The sequence below is a fragment of the Pinus tabuliformis genome, chromosome 1_2 (assembly GCF_031772625.1).
Source record: "Pinus tabuliformis cultivar Carrire ecotype Pingquan chromosome 1_2, CPIR1, whole genome shotgun sequence".
NCBI classification, from domain to species: Eukaryota; Viridiplantae; Streptophyta; class Pinopsida; order Pinales; family Pinaceae; genus Pinus; species Pinus tabuliformis.
In genome coordinates this window covers 53,648,604-53,670,509 of record NC_142298.1, presented here as the reverse complement: position 1 = coordinate 53,670,509, position 21,906 = coordinate 53,648,604, and positions in this window count along the sequence as shown.

The following is a 21,906-nucleotide window of genomic DNA, read 5'->3' as shown; positions in this document are numbered from 1 at the left end:
ACTTGCATCATCTAGCTTTCTTACAGAAATTAGATTTCTGGGTAATGCAAGAATATGCAGAACACCTAGAAGTGTTCTGATCCTTCCACCTTGCAACTTCAACTTGATTTTTCCACGACCAATTATTCTAGCCTTCTTGTCACCCCCTAAGGAGACATCACCACCATAATATTTCTCATACTCGCAGAACCACTCTCTACGGGGAGTGAAGTGAAAGGATGCACTTGAGTCAATCAACCATGCCTCATGATCTACATGTGTACTTGAACAAGAAGCCAAGTACACATCCCCACCTTCATCTAAGGTGGTTTTCGCCTCTGCAGAAGGGGCATCATCAAATCCCTTTCCTTTCTCAAGAGCTTTAGATTTACAGTCCATTTTGTAGTGCCCTTCCTTTTCGCATGTCCAGCACACCTTTATAGGTTTTCCTGGAGATTTAGATCTCCCACTCGAGGACTTATTTTTGTTTTTGTTCTGGGACCGTCCTCGTATAGACAAGGCATCACCATTCTCGCTTTCCATATTTTTCTGTCTCATCTCCTCTGTCAGCAAGGATGAGACTATTTCATCAAACTGCAAGGCAGTTGCATTGCTACCTATAATATCAATAGATAATAATTGGCTTACCACAGTATTAAATGCGTTTAGATGTTTTATCACCGAGTCTCCATCTTTCATCCTCAGGTTATACAACTTTTTCCGTAGGAACAGTTTATTCACCAGAGACTTAGATTGGTACAAAGTCCCTAACTTATCCCACAAAGCCTTCGTCATAGCTTTCCTTGATACATTCAGCAATACTGAATCTGAGACACACAATCGTATTGTTCCTTTTTCCTTCCAATCCAACTTCTTCCAGTCTTCATTGGACATTGTCATTGGTTTAGTACTTGGATCTACTGCAATCTATTGATCTTTATCCATCAATAGATCCTCCATCTTGAGTTTCCACAACTCAAAACTCTGACCATTAAATTTCTTGATCTCTATCTTTCCACTGCTTGCCATCTTTTTCTCCACAAGAATCGATCCCGCAGAGCTCCCACTGAACAAGGTCTACCACAGGCTCGAGCAAAATCCCTCAGCAACAAAGGCGTCCCCTTGAAGCCAAAACAACTCTAATACCAAATGTAGGTTTTAACCCCGTATAGAAATTACCTGCATACGAATTCTAAAAACAGAAAATAAACAATGGCGAGAGAATAACACATAAAAAAAATATACACAGAGATTTCCCCTGGATCCCAAAACCGGGACTACTAGTTTGATTTTTCATTATGTTTCTTTCAATGTTATAATACATATATATACATGTTGAAGCATTCATAAACCCCAATCCATTAACCATGGATTAGAACATAACCATAGTTCCCTTGACCAGATCTACAAAATACCATGGACCGAAAATGATCGCGCCCAAAATCATGTGTGAAATCCATGCACAAAACCATAGGTAGGTCCGCCCACCTAATATAGGGTCCAAAAAAAAATTCCCCAGGGAATTGCCTGAGACCCTGTAGAGGGGGGCTACCACTCCCCTCAAATTCTCTGACAGGGGGGCCTGCCGTCCCCCCTCTAACCTCTCGATTCAACCACTGGGGCTAGTCGTGGAAAGAATATAACACAACCCAACAGTTAACACAATCAAGTCCACATAGGGAAAGTTGACATAGTAATTAGTTACCAAGTCTAGTTAGAAACATCATGTCGAAGCTGGTCTACTTAATTTGCGTCTCTATGTAGGAATTTTCAGAAGTTCCAATTCAAGTGACAGAATTCTTTGAGTCTAGTTTGAAACTCAGCAACGTCACAGAGGCGCTCGCTATTTCCCTCCTGTAACTGTTGTATATCAGCGACGCAAAAGTATGACGAAGATAATCTTAGTTCTTGAAGACAAATTATATGACCGAATTACGGTTATAGAATCACTGTATGGGAAATATGACAAGGCCACACTGGTAAACAATAATATTTAAGATTGCTTCCAGTTTCAAGTGCTCAAGCGAGAGGTATATACAAAAGAAGTTCCGAAGGGTGATGGCCCAATGGTGACGAAGATCAAAGGAACATTTTAGTCACTTCAGTGGTCAAATTTGATCAATTTGAGGAGTCTGTCGATTTTCAGAATGTCTTTTGCTGCAATGCAATGCACTAAACTTCTGGTGAGCAGGATGCATGGTGGCTCGCTTTGGTTAGAAAAGGAATATCCAATTCATGTGGAACGCATTCAACGCCATTGGACTCTCAACAACAGGAGATGCAGTCTCGACAACGTTCCTGACCAGGTCGAAGCGAGCCAAGAAAGAGGGGGACAATGATTATTACACCAAGTATAACACCAAGCACGACGACAAGGGCGCTAAAATAGATTTGATCAACAAGGACCACATCAGATTCACCTACTACATCATTGCAAGGAAGGTAATGAGACATTTCTCCAAAAATGAGTGCATGTTGGACACCATATCAGTTGCGGAGCACTGTTGCGAAGGAATTTCACTCAACTGGTCGACATTTCTGCTGAATGAGTTATTTGAAGCTTGCAAATATGTATACAGACGAAGCACGAATTTCATTTTCGGGTATTTTATTATGACTTTTGCGATGTGGAAATGGTGCCCTCCAGGAGGGAGGAACCTTGCAGAAATCATATATGAGCATCCACTGTCTCTTATATACACACCATGGAATGTCTGGGACCCCAACAATAAAGAGATCAACGAGGTATGATTTAAGGATTGGTACTAGAAGATACTCACAACCATAAGGGCAGCGGAAAGAATCCCCAAGGGATTGCTCGATAGCTACTCGTAAGAAATCTGGTTTGGGGTAACACATGGCCAGACTTATATCAAGCCACAATGTGTCCATCTAGATACTTTCCAAACGATGCTACAGAGGTTCACATTAGCAGAAGGGGCATTCCACTCGAAGGTCAAATCATGGCCAGGGGTTGCCTGTGAGATTATAGATGGACAGTTTAAATATTTGTTCGGGGGCATGAAACTGCAACTGTTGACAGCAGACACGACCAGGAGCAGTAGGAAGAGGGGTCTGGAGGAGGATTTAAAGGCGATGGTTTGTCAAATGGAGAAATGGATGAGCTCCATTAAGCAAACAATTGTCAGCTTCATGGGTTCACTAGGTACGACTCCCCAGTCCAGTGATTTTCAAGGGTTTACTTTGTTCAATCCGATCATAACTACTCCCCTCATTGTGGCTATTCCCCATCGTGACCCTCACTCTTAAACTAAGCCAACCATCCCCAAACCCAAGCAACCCAAAGGTACCAAGGTACCAGTGACCAAGAAGCAAAATACAATGCTTGTCGTGACTATTGTTGACCTCACCGGTGATGGACTCCAGTCAGCATCATCCTCCCCAATTATTGAAGAAAACCCACAATCCGCCTCTACTATTTCACCTGGGTCGCAAGATCCCTCCCCCCATACATCTTCCACCTCTGTAACCCTGTCTGACGCAATCCCTCCAGACACCAGCATGGCCACAGAAGAAATGAAAGTCGACTCGGCTATCCAGGGAAAATTTTAGGGGCTAATATTCGTAAGTGGGTTAATTTTCCATGCTTTTCCCAAAAAAAAGATTTGTTAATTTCCATTTTTTTCTATAAAATTTTCACCCAAATTTTATAGTATAAAATTATTTTACCTTAAAAATAGCTAAAATGTTACATAGAGACTATATAAAATTATTATAAATTTGAGTATTTTACAAAAATAGCACCAAACATTTTATATATGGCATATCATGGACTAGTAAGACTCGCCAAGGTTTCTAAATGTTAATATAGATTTCCATCCTTAAAATTTTCCCTGCGGCTATATAGTCCACCTAGTTGTTGAATGAGGGTGAAGGCCATATTCGTATTCAAACATCCCTGATATCCCTATTCCTAGGAGTGGGCCCACTCTCGAGAGAGGAACCAATCACCTCACAACCATAATCCACTGCGATCGAACCGTTTGAAGCCTCATTTCCTATAAATTTCCCCATTGTTCCATAACCAGTCATTATCCCTCCTGCTCCCCAATTTCTTGAGACCACACAGCCTGTAACTTCCCCCCAAGGCCACTCAGAAAAATCCATTGCTTGTGGCCAACCCCTACAAAGCAAATTCCCAGGCCCATCAACAATGCAACCTGAGAACCTTCAGCACTGGTCATCCACACAACTGTTCAGATTTATCCAATAGGTAGCTTAGAGGGTTGAACAAATCCATAATGACCTGGTTGTCGAGCACGAGAAGCAGAAGCAACAAATTGTCGCTATCACAGCGGAGTGAGATCATCTCCGATAGACCAATCAACAGATGCAATCGCAGGTCGAGCATGTGACATCGAAGATAAGAGCACTTTGGCCAACGGTGGCCGATTTAGTAATTGAAGCGCTCGAGGATTTTTCAACCATCACATTGGTCGACTGCTGCGACCATATTCAGACAACATGCACGGAACTTGTGGCCACCAACAAGGAGCTGAAGAAGAGTTTAGATATGGCCAGAGCAGCGCTGCCCAATCCAACTACAAGCTACATCATGGAAATCGAGCAGAAACTCAACACTTCCATTGCACTAAAAGATTTGCTAACTGATGCCTTGGCAGATGGTTATGTGCTACTGGAGCAAGTCAATGATTGGTCAAGCAGCTTGGCCATGAAAAACTAACCAATCTATCCACTTCGCCAACAACTCCAACAATGCATCATTGACAACGAAACATGTAGGATAAAGACCAACTAAAGCAAATCGATGACAAGATCGCCTCTCTTGAGGCCAGGGTACAACAAATTGAGGAGGAATCGGCCGAAACAAAAAATAAAATTCGTGATCTGAGGCCACCGGTCCGTAAACATGTAAGAGCGTTGCGGGAGGTATGTGACGATGTCGAAGAATAGTGGAGCACCCTGCAAAATGCCCAGCCCAAGCAACTAAACTCCACATCAACGACCAAATTTCTCCAATAAATAGAAACCCTCATAGGCGGATAACAGATGACATTGGAAGATTATAACCGCTTCCGCCAGGAAACGATTGTCGCAGTACCTGAGTTGGGGCCTTCGTTTGGAAAAGAAGGCCAAAGTGTAGTAGAAGCAACCCCACATGAAGCAGGACCAACACAACCAGGGGCAGAAGAAACAACACCACAAGAGGAGGAACCAACACAACAACAAACAATAATGACATAGACCCTGCTAGGAGTAGCAACATAACCGACAACACTGGAGATAGATTGACTCAGGGACGAGTCAAAGAACTGTGGTTGGGGCCTGTTGGGGCCTTCGTTTTGAATTTTGGATTTTGGCAGGAAGAAAGGTCAAGAATAGGTGGCAAGGACAACAGTTCGGGTTGCGGAACCAACATCCAAAGGAAAGGGACAGGAACTAGGAGTGAACGGGCAGTTGCGGCAAGGTGGCAGAAGAGTACAAAAGCAGTCGAGCAAGGGAAATAGAAGGAAGCAGAGGGCGGAGTCAGCCGAACAGAACTAGCAATGGGAATGTAGAGCAAAGGATAAAAGGCAAAAGATAGCATGAGGAAGGGGTTGGTGATGAAGTGGGTGAGCAAGGGTGGGATCCTGAGAGTCGGATCGGTTGCGAAAGAGCTAGGACTGTCCTTAGCTCTGCTTATGTCCATTCTTGTCAGTTGTGTTCTATGAAAAGTACTCTTTGTGTATTTGATGAACGGGCCTCGAGCCTTTTATATTCTATCATGTACTCTCTTATATTCCAGTTAATGAAAGAAGCAGTTTGGGTTCCTTATTGTATTGTTGTGTTCTTTATGGGCTATTTAAAATTTTAGATGAATGATCAATAACTAGGTAGTTTCCTACAATGGCATGAACATAATGACAATCTTAGATAGTACAATGAATTGAGTGTGATGAGCTATTGTTGTATGTTCTTTACATTTCCTTGATACCCCTCCCAGCTCCATCTAACTTCGGTCGCAGCATGCCTCAAGTGAGACTCCTTGCCCTCTGGATAAGGTGAAAATGTCGGCGTTGTCCTAGACTACAACGGAGCCTTGTTTGCCCCTTGAGCCTGAACCCAGGGTCTCTTCCTTGTTGTTATTTTCATGCCAATTTTATATATATACACACGAAATGACCTTTTTCACGACTATTTTTCTAGTTAATTTAAGAGATTTTTAAAAACTTAAGTTTAAATTGTTTAATTTGCATAATTCTAGCATCCTAAGGGTTTTTCAAGGTGTTGAATACATTTATGTATTCAAAATTGTATTTTAAACAACAAAAAATCTTGAAATTGTGTTGCCAGATTTTGGAAAATTCTCGTGAAAAAAACCATTTCGTGTATAAGTTAGACTACATATATTACATATTAAGTATTATAATTTAGTAAAATTCTAAGTATCTTTAAACATATTCATGAGGTTTTTTTATTAAAAATATATCTATCATTTTATCTTCACCATAATAATTAAGTATTGCATTAGAAATTTAAATTTCGATAATTTTTTTTTTGTGTAACTTACCTCTTTAAATAATGATAAACTACTTATTTTTATTAAAATATTAAAAAAAAAATAGCTACTTAAAATGATATGTTTTTTAAGTGTAAATAAATATCTTTTATTTTATTTTATTTTATGGTGTATTGGTAACATGCTAAAGTAATTTGAGTTACTGCTATTATAACACTAAGAATATGTCCCATCACTAGTTGTCACTGTAACACCAAGAATATATTTATTTGCTAGTCAACTAATTATACCAATAACATGATTTAACAAAAATCCGAATTTTAAAAATGAAAAAAATACTTACTCTTAGAACTTCTTCACAACTACCCAAAATATCCTTTTACACGAACTAATATTAACCAAAACAAAAACAAAAACAAAAAAAACTATTTTCCTAACCACTCAAACTGACCCACAAAACCTAACTTATAATTTTAAATCACTGGCTTCGGTTGAAGGCATGACCCCTTCCTTGGCCATCCGAACTTGAAGGCAACTCATAAGGGTTGACACGTCTATTTTTCGCTCTAACTGCCATGACACTCATGTCATGGGGTCATCCCTTTAACTTTTTTCGATCACAAACCCTTGTGACCATTGCCTTTACTCCCACCCTTATAGCACAAAATATTGTTTTTTCAAATTTTTTCCGTATCGAGGGTCACATTTTAGTTTTAAGTCACGATATATGATCTATATATGGTTGACTTTCACGTTTAATATTTTGTTGTATTAATTTTTATTTATATTAATTAATTTGTTATAAAAAATTCTTATTAACATGGTTTTTCTCGGGGTTTATATGTACTATGAAGATATCTTTGAATGCAAGTTTATATGCCGGGAAAATCATTTTTTTTAATGCGGCGGTGTGAATAAATATATTTTTAAAACATGTATGGTATAAATGAGTCAATGTTTATTTGAATAAGGTTAAATTTGATTAGTGAATTTGTATATATTAAGCCAATAGAATTTTGCAATGTAAATTTATATGAAAATAAATATTATTTTTTAATATATAAAATTTTGGTATCTAAGTTTATATAGAAGAAAAATTATTAATTTTCTTTTCATGAATTGATGTGAATAAATGAATCAATATCTATGTATATGTTTTGAACAATTTGATTAGTGTATCTTATTAAGTTATTTTTTTTAATTTTGATCGTAATTGATATTTGTAGTACAAATATTTTAGAAATTTTTTAGAGAATCACATAAACTCTTAATATAAATAATTAGAGTTATAAAAAGTTTCCTAAACATTGGTTTATATGTTTTGATTGTTTGTATTAAGTGACTTATGATAGTGTAACTTTTGGATTATTTTATGGCTTTGGATAATGATTATTATGGTTTTTTTAGATGTTAAGAAGGTTGCCAAATTTACATATTTTTTACTAATCGCTTGATCAAAATTGATGCTTTTAAAGAACAAACATATTATTCTAAAGAATCATAAAAGCTCTCATTAAGGATGGGCTATAAAAACCTTCTTTCACTTAGGTTCACATATTTTAATCATGTATGCATTGAGTGACTTATGATAGTGTAACCTTTGGATTATTTTATGGTCTTGGGTAATGGCTATTGTTGTTCTCTTTTAGACCTTAAGAAGTGATGCAGGAGCATCAGAGTGAAAAGGCGATAGCTGGGGAAATGTTTTTATTTTATTTTATTTTGCTAGATAGAGAGGAAAACGCTTTGAGTTTCTGTTTCATTTAAAATTAAGGCTGGCTCAGCCATTGTTAGTTTTTAAAATTAGGCAAGCAGATCAAGATAGGATTAGTTAGGGACTTGTTTGAAGAAACTGTTAAACAACTGAAAAGTAACTGAGGAACAATTCCTCAAACTGTAAAGAAACTGCTAATAATACATTGAAAAGGAAAAACTAGAGGGGATGGAGGGGCTGCCATCTAGAGAGGAGAGAGAGCCCAAAAGTTGTAATTTACAATTATTTTGAATCTCTATAGAAGCAAACAATTCAAAAATATGTCATTAAGGAAGTAGAGTAGTTTTTATTATATTCCTTGTGCATAGATGTTTCAGGCATCAAAATGAAAGCAAGACAGTGAAACAATTTATCAAAAAATCTGAATAAGCATCGACAAGAATTTTGTAACAGGAAGCATTTCAAAACCGAGAACCAAACAGAGGTACACTAGCATATATTTTTTCCTTTTTTTTTCCTCAACAAAAAAACCAGGTACTATTATATTCAACATTTTAAGCATTTCCTGTACATTTCATTTTCGTTTTCCATTAAGCAAAGTTCATTGTACAAAATCTATAACCTGAAAATCGTGGAGGGTTCCAAACCCATGCAAACCAAAAACCTCACTGTCCACAGGCTAGACCCTAATCAAATAGTGAGCGCATGAACACCTCGAAGACCACATACATACACGAAGGAACCGAAACCCCAAGGGTATAACCGATTACAGACAGAGCAAGCAACAGAGAAATTACAGACAGAACAAGCAACAAAGCAAGCAAGAAACTGCTACAGCCACGGAAAGACCCTACTCGGGTTTTCCCTAAGCCCGCGAACAGTCCCAAGGATGAAGCCGTGGAGCAGCGTTCCCCTAGAAGGGCCTGCACACCACCACAGAATAGGGCAGCGGTTAGTTAGGGCCACGATACCAAAACAATAGTGAACAGCAAACCGAAAGAGGAGCGAGGGTTTTACCTGGAGGAGGATCGATTCTGCAACGAAGGATGAGATCCGAGACCCACAACAGAGGGTTTCTACCAACAAAAGTGCCATGAACGCGTTCTGCCTGCTCACCAAGGAGCCAAAGCGTTAGAACCTCAAAAACGAAGGGTGAAATTGCAATTGGAACGAGAAGATTACCTGAGAGCGAGTTCGCCAAGCCGTCCTGTGCAGCAGCTAGGTAGGAACCTGTGTTTGCAGAGCCGAACCATCACCAGACCCAACATCAAACATACAAATCACCACAAACAAAGCAGAAACGAAGCTTGAGCCAAATGACAGAGACAAATAGACTTGCGGGTGGAAAATGACCTGAAACCCTCCAAAAACCAGAGTAGTGAATCACCACAGAGAGCGAGCAGAGGCACAACACCAACAAACCACAAAGAACCAGTGAAGCACAACAAACCACCATACGGGACAAGCAAGGCATGATACTTACCAACCATCACAAGAACCAGGCAAAAGCACCGAGCACCCACAGAGCCAAACCATAGCAAAGAAGAAATGAATTCCAAATACCCTCGGCGAAAGTGATAACCCATGGTTGCAAGCCCGAGGCCAGTACAGAGGGCGGGCAACATACAATAAACCACATTAAAGCCATATACCAAAACCCTGCCACTAACTTTAATTCGAAAGCGAAAGAATTAAACGGTCACAGCTACGTGTCCCTCCTCGGGATCGCCACCAATTTTTGGTATCAGAGCAGATTGTTCCTTTCTCTCAGCAAAGATGGAGGTAGGAAGAAGGGGTCGAGGAAGAGCCATCAAAAGAGTAGCAGAAGAAGGGTTACGAGAAGAAATTAGGAATTTAATTGCACATTACAGCAGTGGAAGCAATAAGGAGTAGAGATCCGGAAGGTGGGGATGACAGTGAGGAGGAAAACATAGCCACAACGGATTGGTCAGATGACGAAGGACTAGAAATTAAACTATTGAGGTCAGTTTTGTTGGCTAGCAGCAAGCCAAGACCGGAGCTCTCTAATTATGATGGCAGTTTGTCCACAGAGGCAGTGTTATACTGGATAAGTGAATTAGATAAATATTTTGAGTATGAAGAAATTAGAAAAGACAAGAGGATTACGTTTGATGTCACCAAGTTGAAGGGACATGCAGCAATATGGTGGTATAGTGTACAGGCAGAAAGGAGGAGATTGAACAAACCACTGATTAAAAAATGGGACCGGATGGTTGCTAGAATGAAGAGCAAGTTTCTACCTAAAGATTATCAAATTTCCCTTTATAGACAAGTACAGAACCTGAGGCAAAGAATGATGACCGTAAAGGAATATACTGAAGAGTTTTATAAAGTTAACCTAAGAGCTGGTTATGTTGAAGATACCCCTGAGAAAACAACGAGGTTTGTAAATGGTCTACGGATGGAGATCCTAGACAAAATTAGTATTCTTTCCCCTAAGACCATAGAGGAAGCTTATTAGAGTGCTTTGAAGGTGGAGGAAAAGATTGCTAGGAAACAAAATGCTAGAAGAGGACGTGGTTCTGGTAGAGGTTAGGGGCAGACCTTTGGCAAAGGTAGGACTGCCAACAGCAATGAAGAGGTCAGTAATTCAAAGACTTCGGGACAGAGTGAAAGGGAAGGTAACACCAGAGGAGGAAGGTCATACCAACGAGGAAGAGGTAATGGCAGAGGTAGAAGAAATGACTATCAGTGTTACAAGTGTCACAAGTGGGGACACAGGTCCTTTGAATGTCCTAAAAATGAACAAACTAGGCAGAGGGGAGCATATGTCGCTCAGCCCGACGAAGCGGAGACAACACCACAAGAGGTGGAAAATATGCCAGAAACTGGGGAAGCCTTGGTGTTGAACAAGGTATTATTAAAACCAGCTAAGGAAGTAGCTCATCGGACACAGAGGAAAGCATTGTTTTGAACTGTGTGCAAGTTGCATGGGAATGGTGCAAATTAATCATAGACAGTGGAAGTACTGATAATATGGTAGCTACTGAAATGGTGGGGAAATTGGGTTTGAAGAAGTTGAAGCACCCAACTCCGTATAGGGTGTCTTGGTTGCAGAAATGTCACCAACTACTGGTCGATGAGCAGTGTGAAGTAGAGTTTCATATTGGCAAGTACAAGGACAAGGTGACTTGCGATATCATGCCTATGGACGTGTGCCATATTCTGTTGGGCAGACCATGGCAGTATGATAGGAAGGTCGTCCATGACAGGGCAAATTTTTTTACAAGTTGTTAAAGATGGGATGAAGCATATTCTAGTGCCCATGAAGGAAGAGGATGTTGTAGAAACCAGTGGGACAAAGCATTACTGCTAGTTGGAAAAGAGTTTCTGCGACAAATGGAGGATGATGAGGTGAAGTATGTAGTTGTGTGAAGGCCAAAACTAGTATTGATCCATACTGAAGTCATTGAATTACCTAAAGAGATACAGGACATGCTACAGGAATTTAGTGATATTGTGGTAGACGATCTACCGGACAAATTACCACCGAAGCGAAGCATTAGTCACCATATTGATTTTATTCTAGGAGTCAGTCTGCCAAACAAGGCTGCCTACCGGATGAGTCTGAAGGATAATGAAGAAATCTGGAAGAAGGTGCAGGAGTTTTTGGATAAAGGACTGATTCAGGAGAGCTTAAGCCCTTGTGCAGTTTTGACAGTTTTATCTCCCAAGAAAGGAGGCGAGTGGCGAATGTGCACAGATTCCTGGGCCATTAACAAGATCACTATCAGGTACAGGTTCCCTTTACCTCAGATGGATGATATGATGGATTGTTTGAGTGGAGCAGCGTACTTTTCAAAGATAAACCTAAAAAGTGGCTACCACCAAATCAAAATTCGAGAAGGTGACGAGTGGAAGACAACTTTCAAGATTAATGAAGGTCTGTACGAATGGCTGGTTATGCCTTTGGATTGAGCAATGCCCCCAGCACGTTCATGTGGTTGATGAACGAGATGTTGAAGGAATTCATTGGTAAATTTGTGATTGTATATCTGCATGATATACTTATATTCAGCAAGACGGAGGAAGAGCATTTTCGACACGTGAGGTATGTATTGGAAAAATTGCAACAAAATAAATTACTGATAAATCTGAAGAAATGTTCTTTTTTCAAGAAAGAGTTAATTTATTTGGAATTTATGATTTCCAAGAATGAACTAAAAATGGATCCAGAAAAGGTTGCAGCCATAGTTAGTTGGCCGTCTCCCAAAAGTTTGTTTGAGGTACGAAGTTTTCATGGATTGGCGAGTTTTTATCGGAAATTTATTAAAAATTTTAGTGGGATTTGTGCACAGATGGTGGACACTATTAATAAGGCAAATCAACCTTTCCATTGGACAAAAATGGCAGAGAATAGTTTTCAACTGCTCAAAAGAAAAATTACTGAAAAATCGATTTTGAGATTACCAGACTTTAACAGACTTTTTCAAGTTCGTTGTGATGCCAGTGGGACAACCATTGGTGCAGTACTCAACCAAGAGGACAAGCCGATAGCCTATTTCAGTGAGAAACTAAATGAAAGTAGGCAAAAGTACACATCTTATGACAAGGAATTTTATGCAGTGGTTCAAGCGCTAAATCATTGGAGACACTATCTATTGGCCAATGAATTCGTCTTATTTTCAAACAATTCTGCGTTGCAGTATATTATGCAGCAGCATAAGCTGAACCATAAACATGCGAGTGGGTGGAGTACCTGCAGAGTTTTACGTTTGTGTTGAAACACATCAACAGTCAAGCCCACAAAGTGGCAGATGCATTAAGCAGGAGGAATTTGATCCTATAGGAAAGTACGAAACAAGTATTAGGATTCGAACATCTTATGGACTTGTATGAAGTAGATACAGATTTTAAGGAAGCTTATGAAGCTTGCCAAAATCCATTGTTGAGAGATAACAACTCATGGCTGGACTATAATATGCAGGAAGGGTTGTTGTTCAAAGGAGGGCAGTTGTGTATTCTGGAATGTTCTATGAGAGAGAACCTAATCCAGGAAAAGCATAATGGAGGTTTAGCTGGGCATTTTGGCATAGAAAAAACCTTGGATCAATTGTGCCACTTTTATTATTGGACGAAGATGTGCAGAGATGTACAGAGTTTTGTGACTAGATGCAAAGTGTGTCTGCTTGCAAATGGACACAGCCAGAACACAGGGTTGTATACACCCTTACCTATTCCAAACAGACCATGGGACTCAGTCAGTTTAGACTTTGTCTTAGGTCTGCCGAAGACACAACGAGGATTCAATTCCATCATGGTGGTGGTGGATCGTTTCACCAAAATGACACATTTCATTCCATGTAGGAAAACCAGTGATGCCACACATGTAGCACATTTGTTCTTCACAGAGATAGTCAGATTACATGGCTTGCTGAAGTCTATTGTTTCGGACCAAGAAGTTAACTTTACAGGACAGTTTTGGCGAACCTTATGGACAAAATTAGGCACCAAACTAAACTTTAGCTCAACTTATCATCCACAAACCGAAGTGGTGAACCGAACTCTGGGAAATTTATTGAGGAGTTTGGTTGGAGAAAATTCTCGACAGTGGGATCGTGTGCTTGCACAAGAGGAATTTGCTTATAATGATTCGCCCAACCAAAGCATGGGCAGTAGTCCTTTCTAGATCCTATACGGAATTCACCTGCGTGGAGTACATGAGTTACAGGATTTGGGTCAGTTGGAGTGCAGGAGTGATGATGGTGAAGATTTCGCAAAGGCAATCAATGATCTTCATGAACATGTGAAATTAAAATTACAAGACAACAGCCAAAGATACAAACAGAAAGTAGATTTGAAAAGGCGAGAGGTACAATTCAACGTAGGAGACCTGGTATTAGCACACCTATGCAAGGAGAGGTTTCCTAAAAGTGAATACAACAAGTTGAAATGGAAAAAAATTGGGCCTTGCAAGATTCTTTGGATTTTTTTTGCGAATGCTTATGAATTGTAGTTACCCCCAGGTATTGGAATTTCACCCATTTTCAATGTGGCATATTTGTACCCCTACATTGCGGCATATGAAGAAGACAGTTCGGAAAGACGAACACGGGACACCCAGAATGAGAATGATTCATGGATTAAACAAATCCCCCCAGCAAAGCCTCTAGAGATCGAACAGATCTTAGACACCAAGGTGGCCAGACGGACTCAAAGGAAAGAATATTTGCAGTACCTAGTCAAGTGGAAGGGTCATCCTATTGAAGATAGTTCTTGGTTAGATGCTGGCTAGATTCAAAATATTTGCAGTACCTAGTCAAGTGGAAGAGTCATCCTATTGAAGATAGTTCTTGGTTAGATGTTGGCTAGATTCAAAGCGTCGGGTACTCTATTGAAGAGCTCATGGATAGGAGCTATGAGTTTAATTTACCCCGGGATCCTAATGCAGGAGCATCCGAGTGAAAAGGCGACAGCTGGGGAAATGTTTTATTTTATTTTATTTTGCTGGACAGAGAGGAAAACGCTTTGAGTTTCTGTTTCATTTCTGTTTCATTTTGTTTCATGTAAAGTTAAGGCTGACTCAGCCATTGTTAGTTTTTAAAATTAGGCAAGCAGATCAAGATAGGATTAGTTAGGGACTTGTTTGAAGAAACTGTTAAACAAATAAAAAGTAACTGAGGAACAGTTCCTCAAACTGTAAAGAAACTGCTAATAATACATTGAAAAGGAAAAACCATAGGGGATGGAGGGGCTTCCATCCAGAGAGGAAAGAGAGCCCAGAAGTTTTAATTTACAATTATTTTGAATCCCTATAGAAGCAAACAATTCAAAAATCTATCATTAAGGAAGTAGAGTAGTTTTTATTATATTCCCTGTGCATAGATGTTTTAGGCATCAAAATTAAAGCAAGATAGTGAAACAATTTATCAAAAGATCCGAATAAGCATTGACAAGAATTTTGTAACAGGAAGCATTTCAAAACTGAGAACCAAACAAAGGTACACTAGCATATATTTTTTCCTTTTTATTTTCCTCAACAAAAAAACCAAGTACTATTATATTCAACACTTTAAGCATTTCCTATACATTTCATTTTCGTTTTCCATTCAACAAAGTTCATTGCACAAAATATATAACCTGAAAATCATGGAGGGTTCCAAACCCATGGAAACCAAAACCTCACAGTGCATAAGCTAGACCCTAATCAAATAGTGAGGGCATGAACACCTCGGGGACCACATACATACACGAAGGAACCGAAGCCCCAAGGGTATAACCGATTACAGACAAAGCAAGAAACAAAGCAATTACAAACAGAACAAGCAACAAAGCAAGCAAGAAACCGCGACAACCACGGAAAGACCCTACCTAGGTTGTCCCTAAGTTTGCGAACAGTTCGAAGGACGAAGCCGTGGAGCAGCGTTCCCCTGGAAGGGCCTGCACACCACCACAGAACAGGGCAGCGGTTAGTTAGGGCCACGATACCAAAACAACAATGAACAACAAACTGAAAGAGGAGCGAGGGTTTTACCTGGAGGAGGATCGATTTCGTGACGGAGGATGAGAGCCGAGACCCGCAACAGATGGTTTCTACCAACAGAAGTTCCATGAATGCGTTTTTCCTACTCACCAAGGAGCCAGAGTGTTAGAACTCAAAAACGAAGGGTGAAATTGCAATTGGAACGAGAATATTACCTGAGAGCGAGTTCGTCGAGTCGTGTTGTGCAACAACTAGGCAGGAACCTGTGTTTGCAGAGCTGAACCATCACCAGACCCAAAATCAAACATACAAATCACCACAAACAGAGCAGAAACAAAGCTTGAGCTAAATGACAAAGACAAATAGACTTGCGGGTGGAAAATGACCTGAAACCCTCCAAAAACCAGAGCAGTGAATCACCATAGAGAGCGAGCAGAGGCACAACACCAACAAACCACAGAGAATGAGCGAAGCACAACAAACCACCATATGGGACAAGCAAGGCACGATACTTACCAACCATCGCAAGAACTAGGTGAAAGCACCGAGCACCCACAGAGCCAAACCATAGCAAAGAAGAAATGAATTTAAAATACCCTCGACAAAAGTGATAACCCATGGTTGCAAGCCGAAGGCCAGTATAGAGGGCATGCAACATACAATAAACCACATTAAAGCCATATACCAAAACCCTGCCACTAACTTTAATTCAAAAGCGAAAGAATTAAACAGTCACAACTACGCGTCCCTCCTCGGGATCGCCACCAAGAAGGTTGTCAAATTTACATCTTTCTTTTTATTGGCCTAATTTGTTAATAAAGGTTTGAATATTATCTCTTAGATGTTAAGAGGGTTGTCAAAATTACATCCTTCATTTTATTGGCCCAATTCATTAATAAAGGTTTGAAGAAAAGAGGATTGGTGAAGGTATTAAAGACTATTTGACATAATAAAATCTTAAAGACTAAGAACGAATCAGAAAGAGAATGGATTTGGATCCATGAAATCTCTTCATAAATATGGACCCTTTCGATGTGCTTCTTTCTTCTAGTTAATATAATTTTGATCTTTTATCTTCATTTACTTTTGTAGATTCAATGCTATTGCTTGAATCCATATGGTTAGATATTTATGAATCTTATATGTTGATTAGAAGGGCTTTTACTTTTTTCTTATGAATTATATTAATATATGTGTAACTTTTAAAGAAGGAATGTGTTTTTATTGTCTTGTGTGTGTGATTATAGGAGTTGAGCTTCTTATTCTTGTTCATTTATTCAGGACTAGAAGATACAACAAAGAGCATAAGTTCATATGTTCCTCTCTATCCTTCTCTCTTTCAACCTTAGTTATATTTATTAATTAATTCACATAGTAAACTAAAAACTAATTTCTATCACTATTCTTCCTATTATCTAATAAGATTTAAGTCGTTTAATTTTATGAATAATCTCGTTAACAAATGTCACCTCAACCATGGAAGTGAGTTGTTGTTGTTGATGATGATGATGATGATGATGATTATTATTATTATAATTATTTGGTATCCCAAAGGAACTTAGCAACTCGCCTGACATGTAGCTACTAGTAAACCTCTAGGGGTTTACGCTCTATCCTCCTCTCCACAAACTAGGTCACAACCAAGGAATTTGAACCTTGGATATCTCGGTTTTCTCAAGACTCACATTACTTCAACCACCAATTGAGTTGCCCCCTCCGACATGTAAGTTGAATATTTATAGAAAATAATTTTATTATTTATTTTTTAAAGTTTTAAGTGCTTCATTACATAAGGAGAAATCTAAAGCTTTTGTTTTTGTTTGTCAAGTTGTTTGTGATCCTCCAGGCTTGACTTGTGGATTGAGGAGTTGCGACCCAGGGACATCTATGTCGTTAAAGCCACCCGGGGATTGCACCCATCTTGGGCCACACCAACACCCCCGTTAAGTTTGATCTTGGGTCGCCTTACTGACAAAGCTCATTCTCAACCGATTGTGCTAGTGAACTTAACGAGAAAGCTAAAACTTAATAATAATACTAATTATTAATATATATAATAATAACTATTATTATTTTTAATATATAATTATTAATCTTTCATAATAATAACTCATAATAATTAGTATGTCAATGTGATGTTAATAAGATGGAATGAATATTTTAACATTAAAATAAATGACACTTATATGAGGGTTATATTAGGAAATGCCATATTGACATTGTTCTAACACACATTTTGTTTTAGCATTGTGTTATTCGATTTAGAATTGATTTAAAATTTATGTTATATATAATGAAACACAAAATATACCATGCTAAATGATATTTTGTTTCAAGCTCGTTGTATATTTTTAATATTCGATTTAGAATTGATTTAAAATTTATGTTATATATAATGATACACAAAATATACCATGCTAAATGATATTTTGTTTCAATCTCGTTGTATATTTTTAATATAAATGGAAAAAGAGGGGTTTCTCATTTCACTTTATTTCAAGTTATCAGGTAAAGCTTTTTGGAGTTGAAATGGGTTTGTGGGGGCATTCTAGAGGAGTAAGAAAGGAAGAAGGAATATATATGGGGTATTATTAGTTTTATTCACTTCCAAGTAAGTTTTTTTATTATTTGTATTTTTTAATTTTTTTAATTTAAAAATTTAAATTATGAGTTTTGGGTTTTGAAGATGGGGTTTGGAATTTTGGATATGGGATTTAAGTCCATATGAATGATGAATTTAGATGGAAGATGGAAGGTAGAATTTGGGTTTTGTATATAAGATTTATAAAATAAACAAAAATTAAATAGGTTTAAGAATTGCTTCGTTCTTTTTCTTCTCTTTTTTTTTCTGGATTTCCTCTATCTTTTTATCCTTCATTCTTTCTTCCTTCTCTCTTCATTTTTCTCTCTTACTTTTTCAAGAGAAAATAACACTCTAATACTATTGCCAAGACAATGATTTCAACTATGATGATATGTTGATATTTATTTTTTTGTTTGTAGATTTTTTTGTCCAAAAAACTCATAAAAACTAAAAAAAAAATTAGTAATTTTAAATTTTATATTAAAAATATTAAATTAATTTATTTTCATGGATGTAAAAATAACGATTTCAAATAAAGTAAAATATACAAGAAATATAATAAAAATGTCATAAACCTTATTCTATGAAATCTAATCTCTTTTGTATGTTAATTTTTTATATAAAAACCTTTAATTTTTATAGCTTTTTATTTTATTTTATTTTTAATTTTGAAAATTTATTGAAACACAAAAAATTAAACAATTACCTTTTATCATATGATATGGTTATATAAGAAATTCCACACATCCATATATGTACACTGGTAAAATGTACTAAATAAGAAGTAACGGTAATAGATTCATTACCACTTTCTATTAAACAGATTAAGTGGGAAAGAGAAAACTCAACTTGATGCATTTGAACACACGGATTATAGAACACACATTTACCTATATCATTAGCGATACCAAGGTAATAACCATAGTTCCGTCATTTCTACTATAAAATTTGCTGCCTTGTAGCCGGAGCAATCTTAAATAGGATTTCTTGATAATTTTATTATTGAGTAAAAGGAACATGGGAGGGATGTAATATGTGGTTACAAATATTTTATTTTTTCATTACGTGATAACTTATTATGCATTTTTTAACTTTAAAAGTACATATGAAAAGACCATACATTGTGACAATTTTGTTTTGTTTTGTAATTTAAGTTAATAGAAAAGTAGTATGTACTAATTTTATATTTAAGTTGTTTTTAGTAAGATTTTTTAGAAGTATTTTTAGCGGGTTTTTCTGGTTTAATTTCTCTAAAATCTGGTAGGAATTTATTGAAATCACAAGTTTGATGGGTAACCCTTGCACAATCAAAGTGCCATAAGGGTTTTCAGAGTACTGAATCCATATATACAATCAAAAACCAGTTTAAATAACTTAAATCAATATTTCACCTCAAATTTTTCTATTGGATTTCAACACTAGAAAATTCAAAAAATCACACTAAAAACTTTCATATTTCCTAATTCCCATCTTACCAATAACCTAATCTCCACTATCATTAAAAATATTTAATGAATAAAATTCTATTTCTTTATTTGAAACTTTTTCTTTGTAGTTTTGTGCATCTTAATTTTCTCTTTCTTAAATAAATCATGACTACTTTCTTTTCGGTACAACAAAATCAATGTCTTCTTAGAAAAAGTGATATCTTCAAATTTGTATTGAAATCAAAAGAATATAAAGACATGGACAAAATTATTGGAGGGGTCGTGAATGCAATTAATTATGTATGAATAATTTATAATGCAAGCCAACCATGCTCAAGCTATCCTTATGTTAGTTAGTCCTCCAAGTCTTTAGCAATGTTGCATATTGTACTGGTCATGCCATGTTTATCACCTATATAATCTATAATGCAAGCCAACCATGCTCTAGCTATTGTTATGTTAGTTAGTCCTCCAAGTCTTTAGCAATGTTGCATATTGTATTAGTCATGCCATGCTTATCACTGTAGTGAATCATAAACAACCATGCTCTAGCTATTGTTATGTTAGTTAGTCCTCCAAGTCTTTAGCAATGTTGCATATTGTACTAGTCATGCCATGTTTATCACCTGTAGTGAATCATAAACATTGCAAATAGAGGTTGTTAGGTTTTTTTTTTTCATATTGGTTGTTTTATGTCTAAAATAATTATATTGAGAGATACGAGTAATAATTATATTGAAAGAGATAAGAGTAGATATTAGGTTTGATTAGAATGTTTGAGCATTTGGATTTTATGAGGAGATGATACTATAAATTTATGGGACATTATGTTAATATGTTTTTGTTTTTTTTCGTTTTTTTGTTTTTTAATGATAAATCAATGTATTTTTTTGAGCTATATAACGAAGAGATATTAAATATGTTATTAGTTTTTGTCAAGGCATGATTCTAGCAAATCGATTTTCGTGCTGACCACTATTAATTTAGCATTGAACAATGCAAGTTATAATGCTTAACTTTGAAAAACAAATATTTATTTTTCAATATATTGAAAATTTTATTTTTCAAACATTTGATTGGACCATAACTTTGAAAGTTTTATTGCAGCCTTAGTGCCACGTGGATAATTGCCTTTCAATTCACGGACGTAGTTACAATAATTATTCCATGATTTTTAAATATTTGTGCAATGATTTTTCATTGTTAAGCTTCATAGGAAAACAACCTAAAATCAAAATCCTTGAAAATAGCTCATGCCCACCATAAGTTAAGCAAGTACTGACATAAAAAATGAATAGGAACAAGATGGAGTAAAATTGTAAATGTGCAAACTTAGTAGTGGTTACTACCCACCAAAAATTTATGCAAGTCCTCATCCCTTAATAGGCAATTAAAGAATGAAGACTTTTCATGTTTGAGCATAAACAATTTTGTTTATTTCATGTAAGCTTTTGGAGGATATAAAAAATAATAATATTTTATTCATATATTTAAAACAACATGAAAAACAAAATAAGTTTCCCCTAAACAAATAAATTCAACACGTATACTATATGCCTAGTTGATGAAGTTACGTCCAACAACCCTTGCCTTACAATTTCATAATCCTAATCATTTGGATGCAAATTTTACTTTTAGTTTTGTCCCATATTTTACTATTAAATTGTAGTTACTTCCATGATCACTCCAAAACATTGAATTCTTCATTGATAGTAAGTCTTGATACGAGTATGTCATTATGGGTTTTTGAGTTTTCTTTTGGAAAAGTCTTATAAACATCTTGGGTTCTTTCATTCATTGTGAAATATATGTACACAATGTTTAATAGTGTTTCTCGTGTTGTTTTAATTTGTCAATCTTTCTCTGTAGAAATTGCAAGAAATTTTCTATTGCTAATGAAATTGAACTAAAATCAAGAGACACAAATTTCTTCTACTATTTTGCGGAATGGAAAATACACGATAGAAACACATGCATAACACACAATCATTAAAACACAAGGAACACAATGATTTAACACGAGAACCCAACTGGGAAAAAAAACTCCACAGTTTTTCACTAATTCATATGAGAATATGGATCAATTAAAATGTCTTGCTTCAATCCTGAAGCATACCCTACACTGCAATTTTGATCTCTTGCTCACTGACCTTCTCTGCCCAACACTTAGCCAAAAATGGTCTTGAATTCCCTATTTCCTTCCCCAAATCCTAAAGGAATTAGCCACATGCTCAATGCAAAATCATTGTACACTCAACTAGTATACAATTGATAATT